The sequence below is a fragment of the Podarcis melisellensis genome (assembly GCF_964234715.1).
Source record: "Podarcis melisellensis genome assembly, chromosome: 6".
NCBI lineage: Eukaryota > Metazoa > Chordata > Lepidosauria > Squamata > Lacertidae > Podarcis > Podarcis melisellensis.
In genome coordinates, this window is record NC_138538.1 from 37197776 (window position 1) to 37224632 (window position 26857).

At 40.7% G+C, this 26857-nt stretch overlaps 1 long non-coding RNA gene across 3 annotated transcripts; it reads right to left on the reverse strand.

The window, feature by feature from the left end:
- Positions 1 to 3946: 3946 nt before the first annotated feature.
- LOC309371770 lies at positions 3947 to 13989 on the reverse strand. 3 transcript variants are annotated; one of them, XR_014169279.1, is made up of 3 exons: positions 13600 to 13989; positions 4626 to 8486; positions 3947 to 4378 (listed from the first exon to the last, which is right to left on the reverse strand). It is a non-coding gene; the product is annotated as an uncharacterized lncRNA (long non-coding RNA). The 3 variants fall into 3 exon arrangements; XR_014169280.1 differs by having other exon boundaries at positions 4626 to 9603; XR_014169281.1 differs by lacking the exon at positions 13600 to 13989 and having other exon boundaries at positions 4626 to 13589.
- Positions 13990 to 26857: the final 12868 nt, after the last annotated feature.

Consider the following 26857-nt stretch of genomic DNA (forward strand, 5'->3'; position numbering starts at 1 on the left):
ACTTAAGAATCATCCAGAGAAAAGCCTCATCACATGGAGCTATAATTAGCACCCTTTGTGTTTTCTCTGTTCTTGATGTGATAGATCCTGTCCCTGTAAAGAGAGTGGAGATTGTGCATATTTGGGGGATGGCAACGGTGAACTCTAATTGTATATTATTAAAATAATATGATTTCCCCCTTTTATATAAGCTGCAGGCAATGCACTGTGTTTCCTCGAAATTTGGCACAGCTGGCCTTGATGGGAGCTGCAAAGGGTCTCCTGCAGGTGCTGCCACATAATCTTTTGACACATAGTGTCAGTAATTAAGTGTATAATTAAGAGAATGTCTGCAATTAATTCAATCAGTCTGTCAATCAAACACACATTTCTAAGGGGCCTTTCATCCTAGCCTGCTTGGGAGCACTGCATAAAGCGAAATGCCAAGCATAATGTAACATTTTATTTAAGTTTTTAAATCAAAGGAGCTCTAATCAGTTCATCGTGGGCAAATGAATGTGATCTGAGCATTTGTAGGAGTAACACAGAACAGATCTGAGAAGAGTTTTAGGAATTATAATTTAGAAGAAGGCGAACTGTATCACTGACATTAAAGCCTGATGTTGTTCCCTTGAGACTGTCTGGGGTTGACCTCTCTATACAGTTGTTCACTTTCTTCCATTAATTATTCTATGACACACATCACTTGCCATAAGTACTGCATATCATTTGTATATCTGTTTCTAGTGAAAGGACTCAAAACTGCTCAGAAGATCAGCATCAACAAAGTGTCATTTGAAAGTATATGGCATTTGGGAATACATATGTGGATTAATTTAATGATAATTACTCATGGACCTTGAAATTCTATTCTTCACATCTTCCCAGCTTACCTTACCATTGGTGTTGAAGTAGAATGCCTTCTCCCCTTCATGAGTAGCAAATTTGAGGGACAAAAGAGCTTTTGCATATGATTTAAATAAATTGGAAGTCTCACATTGGAGAAAATTGTCTGTCAGATACAGAATGAAGGGAGCTGCCATATAACAAGTCAAACTATTGCTCCATCTAACACAATGCTGTTTACAGTGACTGGATGCAGCACCCCAGAGTTTCAGGCAGGAGTCTCTTCCAGCTCTTCCTGGAGATGCCAGGGATTGAACTTTGAAACTTTTGCATGCAAGGCAGATGCTTTACAACAGAACTGGTAAAGGGGAGAGGGTTGCACTGTGGTCTAAACCAGTGAGCCTCTTGGGCTGGCTGATCAGAAGGTTGGCAGTTCAAATCCGCGCGATGGGGTGAGATCTTGTTGCTCTGTCCCAGCTCTTGCCAACCTAGCAGTTTGAAAGCATGCCAATGCAAGTAGATAAATAGGTACCGCTGTGGTAGGAAGGTAAATTGTGTTTCCGTGTGCTCTGGCACCCATCATGGTGTCCTGTTGCACCAGAAGCAGTTTAGTCATGCTGGCCACATGACTCAAAATGCTGTTTGTGGACAAACACAGGCTCCCTTCGGCCTGAAGTGAAATGAGCACCGCACCCCATATTCGCATTTGACTGGACTTAGCCATTCAGTGGTCCTTTACCTTTACCTTTTTTACCACTGAGCCACAACCCCTCCCATCAAAACCTAGTTGTGTAAAGTTCAGCTATGGCTTTGTAGGTCATAATTAGCACTTTGAATTGGGCCCAGATAGAAATAGGGAGCCAATGCAGTTGTTTCAGCAATGGGGTGATATGCTTCTGATACCTTTTCTGGGCCATCAGAAAACCATTGGATCCATTAATCTCTTGGGGCAGAACATTCAAATTCTGGAGGTTGAAGAATCTGGGAAGTCTAAGCCACAGGTGAGCAGCCTGTGGCCCTGATCTCATTTCATTTGGTCCCTGGTGCCTCCTAAAGTTGCCCCCATTCTTCGGTTCTTGCCTAGGATAAGGCATTCTAATCTGAGGTCACCATGGCAACTGTGGGTTTCATTTTCAAAGAAGTCATGGGATGAATATTTTATTAGTATATTGAGGGCAGATTTTCTTTCTTTCTTTAACTGATTTGGCATTCAGTAGCAGAATGTTCAAACCCTGGGAGTTGTCACTAGTGTAATCAAGGACCCATTGGTTGAGAGATGATCAAGAAGGCAAGCTGACCCAGACATGGTTAGAAATGACCTGACCATTGTCCACCACATCTCCCACTGCACACTGCTCTTTCAATCTACTCTCTTTTGTGTGCTGCATTGTAATATTATATGTCAGCAATGTGTCAAGTCACTTATAATGAATGCTTGCCACACTGTTAGAAGTTTGTTGACAGGCATTGGTGCTGTGATGGCGAAGCAGCACCAATTAGAGTTTCTCTGCTCATTTCAATGAAGAGAATATCAGCATATGCTAAAGCAGAGGTAGTCAACATGATACCTTCCAGATATGGACTACAACTCCCATCAGCCCCAATCATCATTGGTTAGGAATGATGGAGCTATAGTCCACAACACCTAGAGACTACCCCTGCACAAAATGAAGTATGACTAGATCAGATCCATTCCTTGACATTAACTTGGCTTGCACAAGTGGTCTACACATGCACATACACAGGATCTAATGGCTGAAGAACAATGCTGCATTGCAGTGGCATAGCGTGGGTTGTCAGCACCCGGGGCAAGGCAAGTAATTTGCGCCCCTAACCTGTGGATTTGTGCCCCCTAACCCTAACCCCCAGATGTTGCGCCCGGTGCGGCCGCCCCCCCCTGCACCCCCATGCTACGCCACTGCTGCATTGTAATCTTTATCATAATCATCCTTATCAGCAATTATAACTGCGGAAGGAAAAGTAGTAGTTAGTAAGAGCTCAACTATAATGATTCTCTGTTCTGGTAAATCAAAAGCACTTAAAATAGATGAAAGGGCAACATGAATAAAGTCACAATTTCTTGTGTAATCCCTAATCCTGACACTGTGTGACCTTCTGTGAAAGGATTCTGTCTTTTCAAAAGTCTGTCATGCTTCTGTTTGTATGGGTAATGCTCACTCTGTGAAGTTAGATCTAAGAATGCTAGCAGTTGTCAAGCTTTCAAAAAAAGACAAGTGAGCTCAGCCAGTTACTAGTATCAAGTGCCCCTTAGGCTGTAGTGACAAATTTTGTTTAGCACTGGAGACTTCTGAATAGCACTAAACAACAGCAGTTAGGACTGGTGTCAGATTTCACTTTCTGTAATTCTAATGTTTGCTATTGCCTTAATGAAAACAAATGAAGTATCACTGGTTAAGCTGCAATTGCCAGTGTGTGCATTCCTTAGCAAAGGAGGGACCTCACCACCACCTTGTCTCATTCCCTCCCTGTTCTGGATGGAAATACCAATATGCATAAATAGCTCAAAGGCAAACGACTGAATTCAAATGTCTGAAATTCCTCATCTTCCTTCTGAATCACAGTGAAACATACATGTTTTGCTCTCAATTTCATTGGGTCTAACCCTTCCTAGGCTGCCCATGTCACCTTCCTGAAAGTAGCTTATTGGTGTCAATTATTCTACAGAAACATATATGATCTCCCAGGAATAGTTTTAATCTGCATATTTTCTTAGGGGCCAAACTTGATAAGACCCTTCAGTCTTAATCTGAATCTGACCCCTTGCATCTGCTATTTGCCTTGGAAGAATGGACATGAGCAGATCTTCCAATGCAAATAGCAGGCACAGGGGCTGGATCTGGATTCCATCTCCCCCCTGCCCAGTGTCTTCTACTGACATTTTAAAGGCTATTCATGTAATTGTTACTTCTGTGGATGGTGTCTCATCTAGTCTGGCTCTAAATCAGAGATGGCTAATCTGTGGAAAACCTCCAGATGTTGTTGGACTACATCTTTGAACTTCAGGTAGGTAGCAGTGTTGGTCTGGCGCAGTATCTGAAGAAGTGTGCATGCACACGAAAGCTTAGACCCAGAACAAACTTAGTTGGTCTCTACAGTGATGCTGGACAATTTTTAATTTTTTTAAATTTGTTACATCTTTGACCGTTGGCCATTTTGTCTGGGGCTGATGGGAGCTGAAGTTCAGTAACATCTGGTGGACCGGAGGTTAGTCACCTGTGACCTAAGCAATATCTACACAGAGGTTAAGAAAATAACTCCATCCAAGAAAGAGCTCTCCTATTTTCTGAATAGCAGATACCTTAAGACTCCATGGGGCAGTAGATAAAGTGTCTGCAATCCCACTCCTTCCCTTTGAGCCCCAGAGAAGGTACTGTGGAGCCATCTTTGTGGAGGTGAGGGGAGGCAGGGCACATGTGTGTGTGTGTGTTTGTGACTGTGCATATGTGCAACCAATAAGAAGTGAGAATTTGGATGGTCTGTTTAAGGGCATCTATGCTGGCCCACTTGAAGCATGCAAACGATACAGTGGTACCTCAGGTTAAGTACTTAATTCGTTCCGGAGGTCCGTACTTAACCTGAAACTGTTAAACCTGAAGCAGCACTTTAGCTAATGGGGCCTCCTGCTGCTGCTGCTGCCACGCCGCTGGAGCACGATTTCAGTTCTCATCCTGAAGCAAAGTTCTTAACCTGAAGCACTATTTCTGGGTTAGCAGAGTCTGTAACCTGAAGTGTATGTAACCTGAAGCGTATGTAACCTGATGTACCACTGTAAACAGAACAGCAAAGGGACTACTGGGTTTGTGATCTACTTAAGCCTGTGGGATGCCATGGTAGTAGCTGGGTGTAAGGAATAGGACTGTTTGGGCAAAGGTGAGCAGTAATGCAGCTCAGTCCCAGCCATACAGAGTAACAATACGGAAGTCAAGATCTCGTCGCTAAGAATGGAAGGACCTGTCAGCTTCGACTCATGCTGTTCCTTGTTTTTCCAACCTTAAAAACCAGTTCTTCATATTTCTGCAGCAATTTGTGTGTGTTTAAAAAGAACATGTTCACATGATAATTCCTCAGTATTGCAGTGTGCATTTCTCCTAATAAGCACAACTGTACATAATACCATGCACTTTTGTATGCTATTTTCAGTAGTATATTCGTTTTTAGGCACACTTTCCCCTAATGTATTTGTTTTGGAGAACTGTATAGCAAACTAAGATAGTTGCAAATTTTGAAGGATGTCTGTGTTTCAGTTCTCATATTGTTTCAGAAAGTGAAACTTTGATACATTCACCCTTGAATGTGAACAGAATTGAATGTCTCTCCCCCCTCCCCTGTTGGTGGACACACATCTCCAGCAATAGCAGACCTTTGGTATTTTTACCATGTTTTACGATGTTAGTGGCTAAGAGTGCATCTTTTCTGATGATAATAACCTGGTTTGAGGAATTTCCTTTTAATTGTGGTTAATATTTATATTCCACCCAACTCTTTTTAGATACTGCTTGGGCACTTTCTGGGAAGAACGGAGCTCTGACATTAGGATTACTAGAGAGTAATTATATACAAATTATTATGCTATCCATAGTCATGTACGTGCTTATCTCTGGTTCTCAGATCTTGCTTCACTAAAAGGTGGATCAAAAGTCAAAGTGTTGCTTTGATTAAACCCATAATTAATCCTCGCTAGAAATCAGTTCCAAAGGCAACCTTGTAAGACCCTAAGTAGCCTGTTTGTGATGCCTTATAGCAAAAAAAAAGGGGGGGTCATGGAGATAACGCATATGTGAAATGCTACCTTTGTTAAAATGATGAAAATCCACAGGGCATAAAGGGTACTGCTGATTTTAGAAAGGACTAAAACAGAAAGTGAGTGATTTTTTTAAAAAAAGTATTATATATATATGAGATTTATAAAAACCGGAAAACATGTAGGTATATTACTCTTCAACACAAATCAAAATATCAATTTATCATTTTGAACAGACAAGTATTTTCTCTTCAAGTTTTATTTTTTTATGCTTGTAATAATTTAAGGCAAATTCTCTCTGTGTGTGTTTGGATTCTAATGGCAAAAAAAAATATACCTTCAATGGAGTTGCATATGCATGAATATGAATATTCATATGAATATTCTTTGCCTGGCTGTGTGGCATGAAGTCCGCTCCTTGCAAGTCCCTTTCCACCTGGCCTAGGGAGCGGGACACACACAACAGTCCTACTGAAGAGCCTCCTCTTGAGGCTGGAGGAACACCCCTCTGCTGTGGGGCATGAAGGCCGGTTACTTGCAAGGCCCTTTACACCTGGCCTAGGGGGCGAGGCCCAGACTCACCCAGCCCTACTGAATAGGCTCCTCATGAGGCCGGAGGAACATTGCCCAGCTATTGCTTTATTGCTTTAATATGCTGTAAACCACTTTGAGATTTTTATTTTTATTAAAAATATAAAGCTGTATAGAAATTTAAAAATAAACAAATAAATGCTTAAAATTTCCTCACAGTGTAAGGCACAGTGAAGTGTGTTGTGGTGACTGACTTGAGTATGGTGGCTTAATTGTTTGTGGATTGTAATCTATGACAAGGGTGATAGATGACATTATTCTCAGGATACTTCTATTCTCAAACATTATGCCATCCACTCTTGAGTGTCTAGAAGTAAAGTCTTCAAAGGTATAAAGCACTTGAGCTTAGATGATACCAAATCATCAGTGGCAGGGGAGGTTGCTGAGGGATGTGTGGGCTTCAAGAAGATCTCTTCTGAAAGCAGATTGTCAGTGATTTTTACATTTCCAGAATACAAATGGTAAATATGTGAAACACAGAGACAAATCAATTTCTTCTTCTTTTCAAGTGAAATTTCAAGCATTTTAAAACCACCCATTGATTACAATGTTGCTTTATGGACTCAAAGACATCAATACATAAATATTGCTTCATGGTGTGAGGTGACATTGCAGTTAATGTCAGATCATTCAGATGAGTACTGAGCTATATGCCCTAACCTGAAACACATTACTCAGAAGTTATCCCCACTGATTTCACTGTAGTAAGTTTAATATGGTGGTCTATGTTAAATATATTGTGGAAATGTTATCTCTATGAATGCACACATATAGGAACACACACATATACCTGCAACTGAGAATTGTGTCTATGCAATCAGGACTCAATATACCTGCTTTGGCACTGATCAGGAGCAGCTTCCCTCTGCAAACCAGATTTAATGTGTATGGAACTGTACTCTATTGAGATTCACCATAGAATCATATACACCACAGACTATAGTTCCTTTTCCCTACCTAGATGGGTGAGAACCAGCTTGACTTTAGAGTAGGCAAATTTGGCTTTCAGGGATCCGATGTACATACTGGGCATCTGTGTCCAAGTCCTGTGTAGCTCTAGCCTAATTCTATTTAGCAATTGAGAACTTTGACTATTTAATTTTGAGCTTTCATATCGTTGGGGCAGGCAGGGGCGGGGTCCTGCAGAGGTACTGCCTTTGAGGGATGTTCAGGATTGGTAATTCTGCTTAGTTGTCACAAATATATGTGAGGCTGGACTGCTGCAATGTGACAATGGGTTCAATAAAACAGTGCCAACGTCTTCACATTAAACTGAAAGTGGGCGTCTGCAATGACAGAATTCTTGCTGAGGTCTGGGTTTCTAAGGAATATCACAAAGCTGCAGCCTTTTGAGTTTTTTCAAAATTGCTCTAAAATTAAGACTAGGAAGGAAGTGTGGGAAAAGAATACAGGCCTATACATTTTTGGAACTGAGCACTAAATCTTTCAGGGCAAATAATGGATGCTGACAGTGCAAAGGCATTATTTGGTGCTGTTTGAAATTTGCCTGTCCTTGTTTTCCCACTCTGTGTCTCAGGGAGTTGAAAGCTATGAAAAGGCAATTACATTTGCTGAATGATTAGTGGGAGATGTGACATTTGTGTATGTCGAAAATGTTTAACTGCATTAACCTTTGCAAAATTTACACTGACACCTTAAAAATTATACATCTTGTGCGCCACTTGAAAAATCTGAAATGCCCTCCAATGTAAAGCTTATTTACATTTGCTTTTTTTACAAAATAAATGGCCCTCATATTTGAAGAGAGTTTTGCCAGAAAGTTGAGAGTGCTGAAGCAAGGAAAGTCAAGTGTATGAAGGTGCTTGGTTGCCTCCCAATTGGAATAGTGAAGTTGAAAAGCAAACAAAACCCTCACAGAATGCAAATTGCAAGAAGAAGACAAGTTCAAATACAAAATGCATAAGGTATTTAAGTCTCAAGGAAGCAGCTTGCAAACTTTTATAGACCTTTACTTTAAAAAATAATAATACACAGGATGTCAGTAGATTTTCAAAATGTTTTCCCCAAATATATTCAAAGTGCAAACAGGCAATTAAAATGCTCCATGCCACTCTTCTTTTCATTGCCACTTCCCCCAGCATGCTCAGTTTCTGCTGGGACTGCTCACCTAACCAGGTTTCTTTCTTCTCTAAAGAGTCTTCCTCACTGGCGTCAATGTGAATGCTCAGCTGATTCAACTCCATGCCTCTTGTGCTTCACTCCACTGAAATCTGATTTGTTATGAGACAGACTCCGGTGGAATGAAGGACAACAGAATCCATGGAACTTTCTTTGTGTACCTTGGTGACTGGGGCAAACAAACATGTCATGAGAAAAAAAAGTCAGTAGCAGACACAGGCTGAGTGAAAATTAACACTGGAAACAACATTATAGGCAGTATTTGTACAGCTCTCCTCCCTCAACCTGACACTCCCTAGATGTTTTAGATGGAAACTCCCATCAGCTTGGCCAATGATCATGGATGATGCACATTTCTGCCCAAGGCTTCTGAAGGGCAGCAAGTTGGGGAAGATTTGTATCAGGCCCCCTTATTGTTTACTTAATATACTTTATGCTTGGATACCCCCCCCCATTTCAAACTATTCCTCCAGTACATCATCTTTTTGTTTAGCACACACAGGGACATTGAAGAGGATTTGTTTTTCTCTGTATCCTCATCCTCTTTAGATTTATCCTTTTGTCATGAACTCTATCAGCAGGCAAGAAATTCTGAAGCACTTAAAGGATTATCCGTATGCTATCTTTGCAGCAGAGATCATTACAATATCTCTGGGAAAGCTTGCGGTTATTATTCATTTGTTGGACTTGTCGTCTAGTTTTGAGGATCAGATGCTTCACATCTGTGCATTTGTCCTCACATTTATAATAATTCAGAAATGCCGACTTTTGAAATGGATGAACATCTGTAGGCAAATAGTTAGATAACACTTAGTATAAACAAGCCCCCAGCAAAACCTAATGGTTTATTTCTAATCTTGCCTAGAATCTTTTCTCTCTTAGGGTAAATTCAGGTGGCTGATGTTTTCACACTACTGTATCTCATTTTCAGTCACAATAGGTAGGGGTCCACATGGACATCAGTTGCCTAAAGGGTCTAGCATGTAATGGATCCTGTTACTTCTATACTTTCAACAAGCTACCAAAATGTCACACAAGAATTCAGTGTACAATGTAATAGACATGTGACACAATGCAATAGAAAGGGCAGACCACAGTCTTATGCAAACAGAGTGATATGGACAGAAGTACTGGGATAGTTATGGACTGAAAGCAACACCTACTTTATTGTTTTCACAATCTGCTATTGTGGTAGATAATTTGTTACACCTAGGACAGGGGTTGGTTTTGTTTTGTGGATGTGCCTGAGGAACCCACTGTAGATAAAACTGCTGTTTTATTACACCCTGTGGAAATACAGAAGAAAATGTGGGTATGACCCCAAATATCTTACAGGGAAAAGTAATCAAAGGAAGAAAATTCATGAACAAGGGAACATTCAAAGTTTTCGCAGACATAGAAGGGTAATTCATACAGTGAAGTTTAAAATGGCGCTATTCAAATGAATTTCAAAGAGAGCAAATCATCATTTTCATCCTTTGTGGGAAGACGAGCTTGCTTTATTTCACAGCTTGTTGACTTAATTGTGGAAACTTTTATTTAACATTCACTCTCGGATGTTGAATAGCAGCTTTCATTTAAAGGTGCATCTCTATTGATTTTCCAAATAATACAAATAAAAGAATAGACAAGCACAAGAAAGGGTGGGACCAAAAAAGTGCATGAAAAAATGAGTTAAAATAAATGTCAGAAAAATCACCATGAGAAAAGAAATAATCATTTCCACTTTACATAGGAGGAAAGAAAACCTTATATCTAAGAATACCTTAACTAACATTTTATAATTTCCAATCATTGATTTAGCAGTCCAGTCCAGTCCTATATATTTATTTGTTTAATTTCATAAAAATGATAGACCATTTGATTGTAAAAACAACAAACCTCAAAGTGGTTCTCTTAGAGGTGAGCCTCACTGAATTTAATGGGACTTGCTCCTAAGTAAGTGTACATAGGCTTGCTGTCTAATTTACATCCAAAATTTAGCTGTGAAGCAAAAAAGTGATGCTCCTACCATTTCATAGAGATCAAACTGAGAAGCTGAGAAAACAAACTCAAATGTACTATAGAGCATTCATTCCAGAGCATAGGACAGAGTTCATTTTTCCTAAATCTCAAGAAATTGCATCAACATCATCTTTCTTTCACATCCTATACACATTTACTTCCAAGTACATGTGTATAGGATTGGGTTCCTTTAAAAGGTTTCCAAATAATGTTCCTTGTAGTGTCTAATAAATGGGTTCAAGATCTATGAAGCCAATTTAAGCCCTATACTGACAGAGTTCCTTCTTAAATTTTTAAATCATTAAGAAATAAATGTTTGGCATTTACTTAGAAATACATCCCTAGTGAGGCATAATTCTGAGTATAGGTGGATAGGATTGAGTTGCAAAAATGTTTAGAAAAGTAGCTTTGGTATAAACAGATTGTGTTGTGAATATTCCCCTGCAGAGATAATGAGATCTTGTGATAGCGAGCAAAGATTCTAAATTCTGAGTTACTAAACCACAGAAGTGCTGATACAGGTCTTCAAAATGCTTGAAGGCTTTTCTTTTAATGTACAGACCTGCTTTTGCAAGTCCTCTCTCTTGGGTATGTTAAGACTTGTTTGGAGGTTTTTGGGAACTTCATAAGAACAAAAGGAACCTGTCTGCTGAAATTCCTCCCTGCAAACCTGACTTCTTTGTAATGCATTTTCATTAGGCATGTTTCTACGGGTCTTGGGTGAGATCAGCCCCCAGACTCTCAGCTTCCTTCCCAAAGTGTTAACCCTTTCCAAGGCCAAGCCTTTAGGGTGCATGAAACTTGAATAGAATGGAAACCAAGCTGAGGACATTAGCAATTCTCCCAGCCAATAACTACCTAATAAGCAAACTGCAGGTTACCAAAGTGATAATGGCTGCAAGAATACGATGGGTGTTGTGGCGATGTGATGAAGCACATTCCACAGAAGGAGCTGACATCCAAAATTCCTTTTTGCAGGATCATTAAACAAGTGTACTAAACCATACCTGTTTGATAGACCTTAATCAGAGCTGTTTTAGACAATCTTGCATTAGTTTCCAAGAGAGTTTTGAAAAGAGATGGTAAAGAACTATTACTATATACATTTGCATCCAAATTTCAAATCAAATTCTATCGGAAAGGTCTGAGTGAACTTAAAAACTGTCCTCTGAATGATCTTCAATGTTTCCTGGGCACATTAATGCAAGCTATATCCTAATTTATTAGGCAGAGCTACCATATGCTCAAAGAAAGGAAGACAGCTTTCTTCCCAAAAGCTGTCTTCTGTGCTCAGAGAGGACAATATTTCATGTGCTGAACTTTCAGTTGTTTCCATGTATCTGAAATCAGTGCTACAGATATATAGTCTCCTGATGAGAGGCCTCTCCAGTGTCATCCCCTAAAATAAGCCCCACAAGGTTGTCCATTTCCTTGTAGAAATGAATGCATGGAGGGGTGAAGCCGTGTTTGCTACCTGACCCCAACCTCTAACTGTTATGTGTTCAAGGCACCATTTGCACAAGAGCATATGCTCCTATCAGAGATGTTTGACATTGGTGGACTGTCCTTCACTGGAGGATTTTAAGCCATCTGTCTTGGATGCTTTAGTTGAGATTCCTGCATTGCACTGGGTCGGACTAGAAGACCCTTGGGCTTCCTTCCAACTCTACAGTTCTATGATTCATATACCCAATCATGTGTGGGCATTCTACTTGTAAACTATATGCTCCAATTTTTGCAGCCGGTGCATCATGCATAGAAAATGAATGTATGCTTAGGTGTATGTGTGTCTAGCAAACCAATGCATGTTTAGGTTCCTATGAACATGGGCATCTTGGGAATATCGGAGGTGGGCTAGCAGTCCACAACCTCAACCTACAACCTGTAATCTCAACCTCCCTCCATTCATTTATATAATGGACTGAATGTTTGAAAGGGTCCATGCATTATACATCAAGCCAAGTCATTGGAATGCCAAGCTTTTTCATTTGAAAATCTTTCTACCTTTTTATGTTTGAGGTGCTTGCTGCACAAATTGGACTGCCTTCCTTGGAGATTTCTAAGCAGAGGTTGGATGGCCACCTGCCATGTATTATTTAGTTGAGATTCCTGCACCCCAGGGGGGTTGGACTAGATGACCCTCAGGGGTCCTTTCCAACTCAACAACTCGATGATTCTTTGATTCTAACCTGATTCATGTGGCTGGCTTTGAAGAGCCCAGAGTGGTTATTCAAACCATTCTTGAATGAACTGGCTGGTTTTAGGCAGCTTTCTGAAAGATCAATTCCCCAAACTTTAAAGCTGTTTTGAGGAGGTCTTTCTCCTTTCCTTTTCATTATATGATGCTGTGGGAATAGCATATGAGCACTTGGGAGGAAGAGAGTGGGGGTGGGGGTGAGAATCTCCCCATACAGATCAAGACATTCTGCCAGTTATTTTTTCTGCTTACATTCCAACATCAATGAAAACAGCAATTTATCCCTGTTTAAATTCAAGGTACTTTATAATCCTAGACAAATAAATATGGATTTAAGACCTTGGGTCTTTTTAAGGAGAGAACATTAACAAGACTGGTGATCAGTTGATACTGCTGTAGTTCATATTGCTTTGACTTTCTCACAGCCATTATCTCTTCAGAGAATCTTGGGCATTTTTTTTGGGGGGGGGGGATTCCCTGCCTCCCGTCACCATCCCAGCTACAGATGGAATGTGTTGAAAATCTTTCTTAAGGGTGAAATCCTGGGTCATTCAGGCTAAGTCTCTTTATAGTAAAGGTTTTGTGAGTGTACCCAAAATGAAAATTAAGGAGAAAATGGACACATGCACAGATGCTTGACACAGTACACTGCCTTCAATGAAATTTGGAATTTGGCTGTTGGGGTACATCTAGATGAGCACCATAAAGGAATGTGTATATACAAATAAATAAGCATGTTCTTCTCTGCTAATTAAAACGGGACTGCAAGGATTCCTAAAGGTAAAATGCAACAGTTTTGACATTCTGCATTCCATATTCTTTTTCTTCCTGCACCTCATTTCCTGTTATACTTTCTGCAGCTTCAACATGTTTACTTGAAAATACATCTCTCCTTTTTTAGCAGGGCTTACTTCCAATTAAGTATATACAGGCTTTGAGACATAGTGTATCCTTTCCAGTCCTGGCTCTGCAGTAACATAACTCCCTATTCTGTCCTTTCCTTAACTATCAGCAAATGTTTATATTAAAGGATAACAGCAACAACAACAAACAAATATAATCATACTGTATAGTAACTCACCTGTATTTTGATCAGTTTTGAATAGTTCCAGGCCTGGGGCATCTCGGCTTTTACTTTAAGCCATTACAAAAACAAACAAACAAACAAACAAAAAAATCTGAATCAAGAGAAAGAAAAAGGAAGAGAATATATAATATAAATTACCCTTTGCTTAAAAAAAAAGTTGCTCAAAAAAAGTAAAATAAAATTAGAAGAGAATAGATCTCAATCAAGGTTATATTGTTCATACAGATAGGCAGGGGAAATGGAAGAGAAATCAATTGAGCACTGAAAAAGAAAAGAAAAAGAAAGCAATAAACTCATGTTAAAAGTATTTTAAAAACAATACAACAAGCAGCACAGATATAGGACTAAATGTCTGCCCGTTCAAGGTGGTGTCCATCAGTGTGAGTCTTTATTTGTCTTATGCATCAGGAGGGTTCCAGTTACCTAAATAACTTAACCAATAGGGAATGGAATCTCTCTACCTGGTTCCACCCACCCAGTACCTCACCCTCCAGGGATAAGTGCACCTTTGCATATCTGTTAGCAAACCTCACTTTTCCCCTGCACTCCATACCTTTTTTAAATAAAGCCAAACCTGCAGAAAAGTGGCTCTTGAAGGGGATCCTTTTGAGAGCCTGCAAATGCAAGCTGACTGTCTCCAGTGAAGCGGGGTGTGTGTGTCTTTTTTCAGTCTGAGATTTTGCTATTAGAGAGGAAATTGCAGTGTTAGTGAGGATTTCTCTTGCATTTATCTGCAACACGTTTACTCCTTCTTTTGTGACAGGATTTCTTGGACCCATGAACACAAAGGTGGTGCCTTTCAGATGCTGTAGGACTATTATTATTTTTATTTATCACATTTATATACCACCTTCTTTTCCAAGGAGCTCAAGGTGGTATACATGGTCTCTCCCCCCCCCCATTTTTATACTCACAACAATGCTGTCAGGTAGCTTAGACTGAGGCAGTGACTGGCACCCAGTCACCCAGTGAGCTTCTTGGCTCACTGGTAATTTGAACCCTAGTGTCTCAGGTCCTAGTCTGACATTCTTAACCACTGCACCACAATGGAGTACAATTCTGACCATTCTTGACCAACCATTGGTCATGGTGGCTGAGGCCTATGGGATTTGGAGTTCAAGAGCATCTCAAAGCCACATGTTGGCTCTGCTGGTTTACATTACTATCATATAAACCTACAAAGGAGTCTAAATATAACATTACATGAAGACAGAATAAGACAAGTGATTAACTTACAGAGCAGTGCTTGAATAACAGAGTGGCAGAGTGGGCTCAGCCACTCTACCTTTATCATGGCTCCCTTAGCTGCTGTTTTTAAAAGGATAATGGGCAGGGGCATGATTTAGCTAAAACTGGAAGGAATCATTGGTTGAATTAAGGGTCCCTCTACTTCCTCCGCCCCCAAAACCTATACTGTTGTAGAGAGACATTGGGAGCGGGGAACCCCTCAATTGTAATGAATCCCTAGCTTATGTCTATGTAATGGGTGGGCCTCATTGAAATCAATGGGGTTTAACACTGAAAAGACACGTATTGGATTGGACTGTAGACATTTTTGTCCTGCTAATCCCACATTCCAGAACTGAGTACAAAATTGTTTTCTTGGCCAAATTCTTAGAGTCCCATAGAAATAACTGTTACGTTGAATTAGAGATTAGCAGAAACAGAAGCGGAAATTTCTGCAATTCTCATGGTCATCTGAGGTCAGGAATGGAAATCATGCAAGTGAATATGAGCAGTAGTTGCTTTCATTGTTTTTTTTTTTTTTTAGTCTGCAAACATTATGGAAATAATTGCATTTTTTCCTGTATTAGTTTTGACCTTTCCGTCCCATAGAAATTCATTGAAATTGATTATGTAATTAAAGGCATTATTAAGTATGTAAGCTTTGGCCATAGTGCATAGCGAGACAAACAATGTAGGCTTTAGCTGAAACTGAACTGTGGTGGAATGGAAACAGTGCTGATTGCAATGAAATGCCTTCTTACATTCTAAATTGCAATGAACCCAAAATATACCCATTGACTTGGGTTGGACTTCTCAACCATCTAGCTGAAAATAAAGGTCAAATCTTAGATGTTCAGTCTATACTTATTAGTACTACAACAGCCAACACAGATGGAATACAGGGGACTGAAGCTGTGAAGAATTAAATTACCCAGATGTCATTACATTATTATTGCACAGTATACGATATTTGCTTATAGAAGGATGTCAGTCAAGAAATGTTCTTACCAATCCATCTCTCCCAAGCACATTTCACAGTTCACCTTTGGGGAAAATATGCTTGTGTGGTCCTGAAGCTTTGTTTGTTTTGACCTCTACATTTGTCCAGTAAATGAAATCAAGTTATTTACTTTGGCTGCTGGTTTGCAGGATCACACGCAATATAGGAAAGCTCAGGGCCACAGCATCTCTTGGAATTGTCCACTGTAAATCCAGACAAACAGCTGGAGAGTAATTGTATGAAGGCTTTTCATCCCCCAAACCCGGCCTTGAATTTATTCATGACAGGTGAAAAACTGTCTTCTGAAGGAGCTGCCTATTCAGGAGTGAGGAAGTATCCGGTTCCATTCCATTGCAATTGTAATCTTACTTCTAGCAAAAGAATATATATGTTACTTGGGTAGCTGCCGCAGGTTTTCAGTGCCACACAATTATTGAAATATAACTGTGACACTTTGCTACTTCCCTACAGCAAGGAATGTATCACATTCATACAAGAAAAAGAATCCTATCCAAAAGGATCAAGTTCTGAAATCTACATTTAGCCACAGACTGCCCATTTTCATTGTACTATATGTTGATTTATATGCATGTTGCATTTTTGCTGTTGATTCTAGACAGAATAATGCTATTTATTAGGAATGTGCTCTGTAGGTTTGTGTCATCCTAAAGCAGTTTCTAGAAACATGCACAAAGTGGGGTGGATGTGGTTTGAACATAGATTCACTGTGTTTCAAGTCACAGTGCACAGAATATGTGTTTAAGGTTGAACAAAAGATCCACATTTTGGATTGCTAAAAATACATTTCCAAGGATTGGTTCAAATTAGCTGATTTTTCTAAAAGGGTGAAATTTGCCAAAAGTATTGTAGAAACTCAAAACTGTCCCCCAATGTTCTGCATTCTATAGATTATCGTATAACTTGTGACATGTGTGTGTTAAATTTGTTTTCCTGGGTCACATGAAAGCAAATTGCCTCAAAAACGTGTGAATTACATATCCCTGCAAAGTGCTGTGAATAATCTAATCCCACCACTGGAAGCTAAATGGCAAGTTGAAGCTTGCATCTTTTATACCACCTGCCTCTGTGCATGACGTGGACTTATTTCAACACAGCCCTCTGGGTTAGTAAAAGCATACTGGTGGTGGTGACACATCATATGATCAGTCTATAGCTCACCAATGTTGATAGAAAGGCCAATTGTGGAAGAATCTACCAGGTTGCCTGAAAGGCCCCAAGAGACATGCAGTTTATTACTTGCTGAAAGTTGGAAAATTTGAAACATCGCTCTCCATTCTGCTGACTGCCAAGTCCGGTTGTTAGGGGCTGCAAACAGAGCTTGTGATTCATCGAATTCTAGCCATTTGCTTTAAGAGCAGCAATTAGAGGTTCCCTTTGATTAGCATCCTTGTTCAATAATCGTAGGCGAGGTGGGATTTTTTGGTTCTCATCTGCATAGAATCAACCACATGCCAATTTTCTGAGGCTTGCGCCTCATAAAAAAACAGAGCAACTGAACAGCAATATAGATTTCATTCAGAAAGCCAGTGCCGGCTGCTTTAATTGTTAAACTAAATGTACCAGGCAGTCCCCAAACACCTCCAGGGTAATAGAGCCTATAGAGCTAGTAGTTGTGGTGACTGTGTTAAGGGTCTCAGAAGGGATTCTCCAAAGGAAGGAAGATAAATAATTTTCAAGTGAAACAATTAAGGATGGGTTGTAATATAATTGTAGAACAATATCCTAGGGCCCTAAAGGTGCTTGGATTTTACTTCTTCATTAATTAAAGATAAGCCACGATGGTCATGTTTAATTATTTAAAGATTCTTACCAACATTTCTGGTCCTCATACACAGAGGAAGATTTTAGCTTATATTTACTATGAGTCCCCCCTCCCCCTCTCATACACACAGATAGAGATGCACTACCATGAAGAGAAGACTCCCTGGAAAAGACCCTGATGCTGGGAAAGATTGAGGGCACAAGGAGAAGGGGCGGCAGAGGACGAGATGGTTGGACAGTGTTCTCGAAGCTACTAACATGATTTTGACCAAACTGCGGGAGGCAGTGGAAGACAGGAGTGCCTGGCGTGCTCTGGTCCAGGGGGTCACGAAGAGTCGGACACGACTAAATGACTAAACAACATCAACAACCATGAAGCTACAACTGCATTTTAAGAGTAGATCTCCTTACATGCAGAGTGAAATGATAATAATGCAATGCAAAAGATCCACATTGCATGGACGAAACACACACGCAGAGGCAGAAAGGGGGTTATAATCGTAGGCTCCAATAATTAGAGTCTAATTGATTAAGTTTGGTGGGAAGTTTGTACACAGCTCAATTTGAGACAAAGCTTTATTGGTAGCTTAGCCCTGGAACTTCTTTCTAGTGTCAATTTGCAACAAGAAGGGCCTGTTCTGATACATTTGTTGGCCTCCTTACCAACATTTGACCTGAACCAAGACTGATATGTACTGATATGTCTGACAATATATGTTGGCATGTTTAACTTATCCCACCACTTCTGAAGGAAGAACTGCCTAACCAGAGGTGCCAACTTGAACAAAACATTGGGGGTGGGGGGGAGGTAAGCCCTGACCTGAATAATTGATCATATTATGTTGTACGTGCACACCATTTAAATGATAACGCCCATCAACTGAGGGGACATTATTTATTATTTTATTTTAGGGGGGAGCAAAAACCCCTTGGCCCCTAGGAGTTGGCTCCTATGCGCCTAACTGAAATTCTAACTGAAGAAAAGGGTGACAACTTGTTTCTCTGTGTTTCCACTGCTAAGAGAGGCCTGTATGAAATGACATGGGTGAGAGTGACTGCATCAGTACAGTGGAACATTTTGCCCCATGAAGCCCAGATGGCCTATTAACTGGCTGCCTTTTGCTGCCCGGGGTGTGTCTCTCTGTGTGTATAATTCCAGCAGGTTTTTGCTGTGGTTATGTTTCCTCTTTGACTTTTGTTTTATTTTTAAGGTATATTTTATACAATAAAATAAATAAATTCAAAAGATGCATGATTTCAGGTTTCTCAAATGGGATTTTAAGGACATGATTATAAAAACACTGCTGCATCCTTTCTTTACCCACCCATGCTGTCTATCTCCTAGCAAATATAGTCGAATCACAGAAATCCTCAGGCATACCTAGAAATTCAGATGCCACATTGCTTAGATGCCATGCAGCAGCCACCTGAGAGATTGCAACTACTCTCGGAGCTATAATCATGTAATCATTTAGACTACTACTTTCAAGATTTCCACCAAAGTTGGCAGTTTTTTTTCTTGTTGCCAATAAAATCGTGTTCCATCCTGTAATGAGCAACAAATGAAATAATCTAACATTCAATCTCACCATTTAAAAAATTAAACACAGGAATAGAACCCTACAGACCAAGGAACTGTAAACTTCCCAACCAAACAGCACACGACTCAACAGGATTATGTGGTGTTGACTTTACTATCTTAGAAACCTCGAAGCCTAATATCAAACCTTGCTGCTTGTATATATGGAAGGACGTGATTTACTTTCAGATCTTACCCCTCCCATCCACAGTTCCTGTGATTCACCCACTTAAAATTTTGCACAGTGGCCCAGATCCAGAAATCTTAATCTTCATGAGGAAATGGGTTCCTACAAGCTATTTGGTATGCCAGGTGTGCAAAAGGTATGGTCTTGTGTGGGGAGTGAGGAGCCTAGATTGCCAAGCAGTGAGACAAGGCATGTCAGAATCTAACACCTTACCCCATCACCATTCTCATTCTTTCCATTTTAAATCCTGTTTCTGCTTTTGGGTTTTGCATAGGCAGTGAGAACAGGATGCTGGACTTTTAGGGCCATTGGCCTGATCCAGCAGACCTCTTAAATTCTTTTCTTTTCTTTTTTGCATGTCCAGTATGCAGTCGATTCCAGTGGAGGTGGGGAAGCTGGAGTGCTCCTTCCCAGCTACTGAATATGTCAGAGTCCCTCAGAATAGCTTTTATTGAATGAGGGAATAGCAAATACCTCAGTACCTTTTAAATTGGAGAAAGCAGAACAACCATCCAGACACTAATCTGAGAGTTCCCTTCTCTGCCATAGATATTCCATGACAATCACAGAGCAGTTGATTTCTAATGCTTGAATATTTACCACACAAAATTATTATGTGTTATTAGGGCAATGCCTTTCTTAGGCCAGTCAAACTATCACCAAACAGTGTGCAAATGTTTCTGTTCCCTTGAGCAGGCTAGATGACAAACCAAGCTAGTTCTCTGGATCTTTGGCCCATGATAGACCCTAAATTGATAACTAACAGAAGGCCTCTAAAAATCTGAGAAAGTGGAAAGGGTGGTATCACTGTTGGACTGGAAGCAGGGGCTCCAGAGACCTCAGTTCATTTCCAACCCTGGTTGGAGCAAGTTGCTCACTGTGAATGATCCTTGATCATTCACCTGCTTTGGGACCAGCTCACCTGCTTTGGGACCAGAACTGGATACACAGTAATAACGTTATAGAAGGAGGCTCTTTTTGTGTAGCCATTCCATAACTATCATGGCATCCCCTCCAAGATGCCATGTGTAGCCATTCCATAACTATCATGGCATCCCCTCCAAGATGCCTGGCCAAAAACCAGGCTGTGTTTCTTATGGACTGTGCTCCTGGGCAAAATCAAAGTGTGAGATTATGGCATCCACAATGGCCACTGTGCTCTTGTGTGAGAAAATGGAAGGTTCCAGTTTTCCTGGGGCAGTTGAGGAGTATGTCATGATCTATAACTGCACAGACACCTGAACAACAAATATCTGCATCTCAGTTACAAATCTGCAAACTAGGTAACCTGCATTGTCATCTCTTATGAGAAAATCGTTGTGAAAGAGCTGTGGAGTATGAAGTAATCTAGAAGGCCTGGGAAAGGGCAGGATCGATTAGTGTTTGAATATCTTTAGGATAAAAAAGACGCTTGCTAGATGAATCATCCACCCTAAGAACTGAAATAGCCTTGAGGGTGAACACAGAAGGACAGAATAATTCCTATGTTTCTTCCAAGGCCTAAAAATAAAGCTTTAGTCTGCAGGCCTTGCCCTGCCCATGTGGCACTGTGATGGATGTGGGACTCTGTAATGGTGACATAAGGTGATTATTCAGCTGTTAGGAAACGAAGTCTAACTGTATTCTGGCTATTGCTTCTTTGAAATCCTGCACATTTCATCATGGGAAACAACAGGTTCCTTGAGAACCTGTTGTCTCCCATGATGAAATGTGCAGGATTTCATCAGCATAACACACCTTTCTCCACTACTGAGAAACTAGCACTTTCCAAGGCACACTTTTCAAACTGCAATGCTGATAAGTGGGAATTTGGCCCCTTTTACAAAAGTGTGTTTTGGATGACAATGCCACTAGACTGTGGGAGAGGAAAGAAGCATCCCTTTGTGTGGAGAACATCTTGTAGTAATAATAATAATAATAACAACAATAATTTATTACTTATACTCCGCCCATCTGGCCAGGCCTCCCCAGCCACTCCTGGCAGCTTCCAACAGAATATTAAAACACAATAAAACATTTGTACTGAGAATAAGCCAAATAATTTATTTACTGTATATATCATCTTTCATCCCTGAGTTGAGTTAGTTAGGAATCTAAATTAGGTAAAATGTATAATACAAGAAACAAGGAATGTTGGAAATGTAAAGAAAAGGAGGGAAATTTCTATCACAGGTGGTGAAATTGTAGTAAGTTAAAAGCTTAATGGGAAATGATATATAATGAGTTGAAGAAAATGTACAAAAGTACCTTTGTTAAAAAAAACAACCAGAAGCATTTTTGTTGCGTTTAGTAGATGAAAAGATTCCAAAGAGAGACCAAAAACTGTTTATGTATGCAACAACGGCAGCAAGAACTCTTTTAGCCCCAAAATGGAAGCAACAAGAAAAACCAGTGATAGAAGAGTGGCAGATGAAAATGATGGATTATGCAGAACTGGTGAAACTGAACGGGAAAATCCAAAACCAGTGTGATCAAGCTGTCCAAAAACACTGGAGTAAATTTGTACATTACCTGAAGGACAATTGTAAGCAATTAACAACACTAGCAGGGTTACTGTAAAAAGACTTGTAATGTTAATGATTATTACCTTTTTATATTTATTTAAAAAAATGTGATAATTGGAAGGAGTGAAACATAAATTGGAAGATGCACAAATGCTATGATATAAAAATGAATTATGGAAACCATGAGGTGGGAGGGAGGGAAGTCGATAAGCTCGTATGAGCAAATACGTAAAGAGTACAACAAGGATGTATTTAAATATTATAAAATAGAAATTTAATAAAAATATTATAAAAAAAGAATGGCACAGTAAACATGAGGACATCATGGTGTTAGAGGGCAAATGACTGAAGGCAAATGTAGCTGTTCTGTTGCCAACTCTCCAAAACAGGGAGAATATTGCCCGTGTCCTAGTAATTGGGCAGATAATGATATAATCATAGAATTGTAGAGTTGGAAGGGATCCTGAGTGTCAACTAAAGCACCCAAGGCAGATGGCCATCCAACCTCTGCTTAAAAACCTCCAAGGGAGGAGAGTCCACAATCTCCTGCAGGAGCTTGTTCCACTGTGGAACAGCTCTTGCCATCAGAAAGTTACTCCTGATGTTTAATCAGAATCTCCTTTCTTGTAATTTGAAACCATTGGTTTGGGTCCCAACTTGCTCCATCTTCCATGTTGACAGCCCTTTAGATATCATATCTCCTCTCAGTCTCCTCCCCACCCAACTCCCTCAACTGTTCCTCATAAGCATGGGTAGGCAAACTAAGGCCTGGGGGCCAGATCTGGCCCAATTGCCTTCTAAATCCAGCCTGCGGATGGTCCAGGAATCAGTGTGTTTTTACATGAGTAGAATGTGCCTGTTTATTTAAAATGCATCTCTGGGTTATTTGTGGGGCATAGGATTTCATTCATTTCCCCCCAAAAAATATAGTCCGGCCCCCCACAAGATCTGAGGGACAGTGGACCAGCCCCCTGCTGAAAAAGTTTGCTCACCCCTGCTCATAAGGCTTGTTTTCCAGACCCTTTCTTAGAGGTGGAGCTCACCATTAGCAGTGGCAGTAGCGCAGCTTTCTTTCAGAGCAAGATTTTGCTGCTGCTGCTGCTGCTGCTACTGTGTGTGTGTTAGCAGCCTGACCACCATTTTGCAATGCCCTGGAATTAGTGTCACTCTGAGATATTTAGGATCAGTGGCGTAGCGTGGGTTGTCAGCACCCGGGGCAAGGCAAGTAATTTGCGCCCCCTAACCCATGGATTTGCGCCCCCTAACCCATGGATTTGCGCCCCCTAACCCTAGCCCTCAGATGTTGTGCCTGGTGCGGCCGGTCGCCCCTGCACCCCCCACACTACGCCACTGTTTAGGATGACTTACACACATGCACACATTGTGCAGAATATTCAGAGAAAATTCTGCGAACTGGCCTTCTTTCTCTAAGAAATCTTTCTCTGCAGACTGGTTTCAGGTTAGTTGTAGATTGCATGGCAAAACTTGTTCTGTGTGACTAGTTGGGGCAGCTCTGCGTATCTGTATGCACATCCAATGGAAATAAATGTTGCGTGGAATGATACCATTCACATCTGAATGTCAATCCTATTTCATATTCTGCCCCAGGTCAACTATGTGCGGTTTGAGGAGAGTGAGGGAGCATTGGCTTGTTTGCCTCAGCAATAGAGACATTTTCTTTCCCTTGGCACTTCCCCCCTTGAAAACTCTTTTGCACCCTTTAAAGAAGGAGTGTAAAAAATTGCCATATGGGGTGGTGATGGAATATCATATCAGGCTAATGCTAATCACAGCAAACACACAGAGAGAGGGTGGGGGGAGAGAGCATTTATAGCTGACACATACGAAAGCACTGATAGTAACTGATTTTGAAAAAGTAACAGTAACTTGCAGCAGGCCTCACTGGCCAGGTTTGTTTGGTTCTTCTTGCAATGCCTTTAATATCTTGCCAGCAGATTCAACATGTAAAACCCATCTCTATGCATCACACATAGTAATTGAATCATAGTAGAATACACCTCCTTATTACCCGAGGCACTCAAGAAATTGCAAAGTTTGCTTGTCTTGTAAACCACTAGAATTTGCCCATAGCAAAATAACAAACTAATGCAGAGCAAGTTTTCCTTCAGATTAATCATGATAAACATTTTAAGCATTGAGAAGAGAAAGCTTAGTGAAATTAGCTACCTCTAAGTTTATGGCATGTGAAGTTCCTAGCCATGTAGAAATCTGCTTTGATGTTATTTTTGGAATATTAACATGATTTTGGACTATTAAGGTGGAGTGGTGGGATAGAAATCTTTTAAATACATAAATGCATTTGCCCTCATTGTGAGCGGATTTGACCAAAAACAATGAGAATTAAACAAACTGTTTGCTTTTTGGACAAACCATAATCTGAAAGTGCTTGGTTGGTTTCTGCAGAAATCATAACCTTAAAGAAATATGAGTGTAATACCAGTTGTGCAACATTGCGTATATTCCAGCCATCCTTTGCTATCTTTACAATATATGCAAAAACTTGCACAACAAATGTTTATTATGTATAAAGGTAAAACAAAAGTATCTTGCACTGAGGCAGCAATGCTATTTATTATTATTTCTTTGCTACTTTGACTAAAAGAATACTAAAAAATTAAGCTGTTTTCCAGCACAGGTGCCTGATGTCCCTAGCTAGTGCAGGGAGGATTAAGAAAACAAACACAGGAGATTGGCATTGGGTTGAATTAGGCCACACATTTATTGATTGCAGGTAACAGTAGGTTTCACTAAGTCATTGGGCATGCATCCAGGACCAGGCAGCCCACATGTTGCCTGATAGGAACCCAGTGGGGTCAACCCTGTCCTGAGGAGTCACCCCCAACATGAACTGGGTGCCACGACCCAGCATAGGCTGTCATTGGGAGAGGTGTATTGGCCCATTGGTATATGTGGGCTCCCAGACAGAATAACTCCTCCTGGACCCCTTTAACAGTGAATCCCCGTGAGTAAGTATCCAGCCACATGCCTTATCCACCAAAGTTGTGACAGTTGCTATTAGATAGGTCAGGCATGTCCAACTGTCAAGAGATTGAGATCTACTCTCCCAAGTCAAAGTTGTTGAGCTTTTTTTAGGAAGCCTAACTTGGGGGGGTGTCCAAATACAGTGACTGAGTAAACCACTTCAAGGTTCATGAGCCCAAACACACTGGGTGGGTGGAAAATCCCACAACAGTCAGCAAATATGGCATGGGTGCTCCTGCCCCTGCCCCAATTGGCCTTGCAGGTCAGGCCCGCAAAGAAAGGAGGGTCTGGCATGGCCAGAGGTGGGTAGCACCAGGTAAGCTTCCCTCCTCCAGTTGTGCCAGAAGATGGCAGTCCCCCAGGATCAGTCACATCCATGCCACATGGCAAATGCTGCTCCCTGGAGCCCCAGCTGAGCGGATATTCTAGGACCCTAAGTGGCATTATATTCAAGCTCCCTGCCATCACATCACTTCCTGCTTGGAATATTTACTCTTTCTTCATTCTGCATAAAACCTGATACCAGCAGTTCACTCACTCGATTTCCTGTCCTTTCATCCACACAAATCTTTCTGTATATTTGCGCCCTATAATATGTTCTGCTGCGGCTTTACACTTGGCTGTCTACCTGCAATTTGGAACACAACTGTGAATAAACCAAGCCCTTTCCTTTCTGAGGGCATGAAGACACATGCTGACTTATCCAATGCCAGTTAAAGACATGCCTTTGGGAATGCTCTGCTTTGAGCGTCATTCAGCTCTTGGTTGCCCCGACTTGTTTGGTAAAGCTGCCTTGAACAACAGCACATATCTGAGCAAAGAGCAGATATATTTATTCATTGCAAAGTAACACAGCTGCAAATGAAGAATGAACCCAAATTGGTAAGGAATTTCAAACTACAGTGGTACCTCGGGTTACATACACTTCAGGTTACATATGCCTCAGGTTACAGACTCTGCTAACCTAGAAATAGTACCTCGGGTTAAGAACTTTGCTTCAGGATGAGAACAGAAATCGTGCTCCGCAGCAGGAGGCCCAATTAGCTAAAGTGGTGCTTCAGGTTAAAAACAGTTTCAGGTTAAGAACGGACCTCCAGAATGAATTACGTACTTAACCCGAGGTACTACTGTACTTGTGTTGCAGCCCTCTGCTCTGGAAGTGAAACACTAACAGTCCAATCCTATATACATTTACTTAATTCACATTTTGTTCAAAGCGATTACATATAGAACTATATGATACAAAACAAAACAGAGATTCCAAAATAAATGTTTCTCTTTAAATTCTCTTGTGAGTAGGAGAAGTGGCTCTTTAGGAAAGATGGGCAGGGATGTTCTAACCAGCCAACAAATTAACTTACCGGTACTTTGCTCTCTACGGTGAACACTGGTGTCCCCTCTGGGGGTATCTCCAAAGCTCAGCTTGATAGGGAGAATGATTAACCTCTTGCCCTCCTTCTGAGTTTTGAAGGGAGGAGAATTCAGGTCAGACATGCTGGACTTCAGACACACTTCCAAAGCCAGGAGCTGGGTTTTGGGGCTGCTCTAATTTCTCTCAGGAAGAGGAAGGTAGTGCTCATTTTTGACCTCTTGCTGGGCTTCAGAAGCCACCTGCAGTCCCACAATTTTAACCACCAAGGATAACTCAAATTTGTGGATTCTTGTGCTTACCTCTTCCCCTGCTTGCCAATTTCACCCAACAAACCTTTTCGTAAGTTATTTTAGCATAGATTCTCCCTGACCTGCCCCAGATATGGTCTAGCAGTACTTTGCTTCTGAGTAGATCTGTACAGGACTGGGAATTCTAATTTAAGGTGGAAATCCAAACAGCGTGATCTTTATTCCAGATCAATTAAACCAGAGGACTTCTCTGACTCTGCCCTCTGATAGTTTACCCTGAGGGAATCCTCAGTGGCAGGGGAAGATAGCTGACCCCTGATCTTGATAGTGTTACTTCTTTTTTATATAAA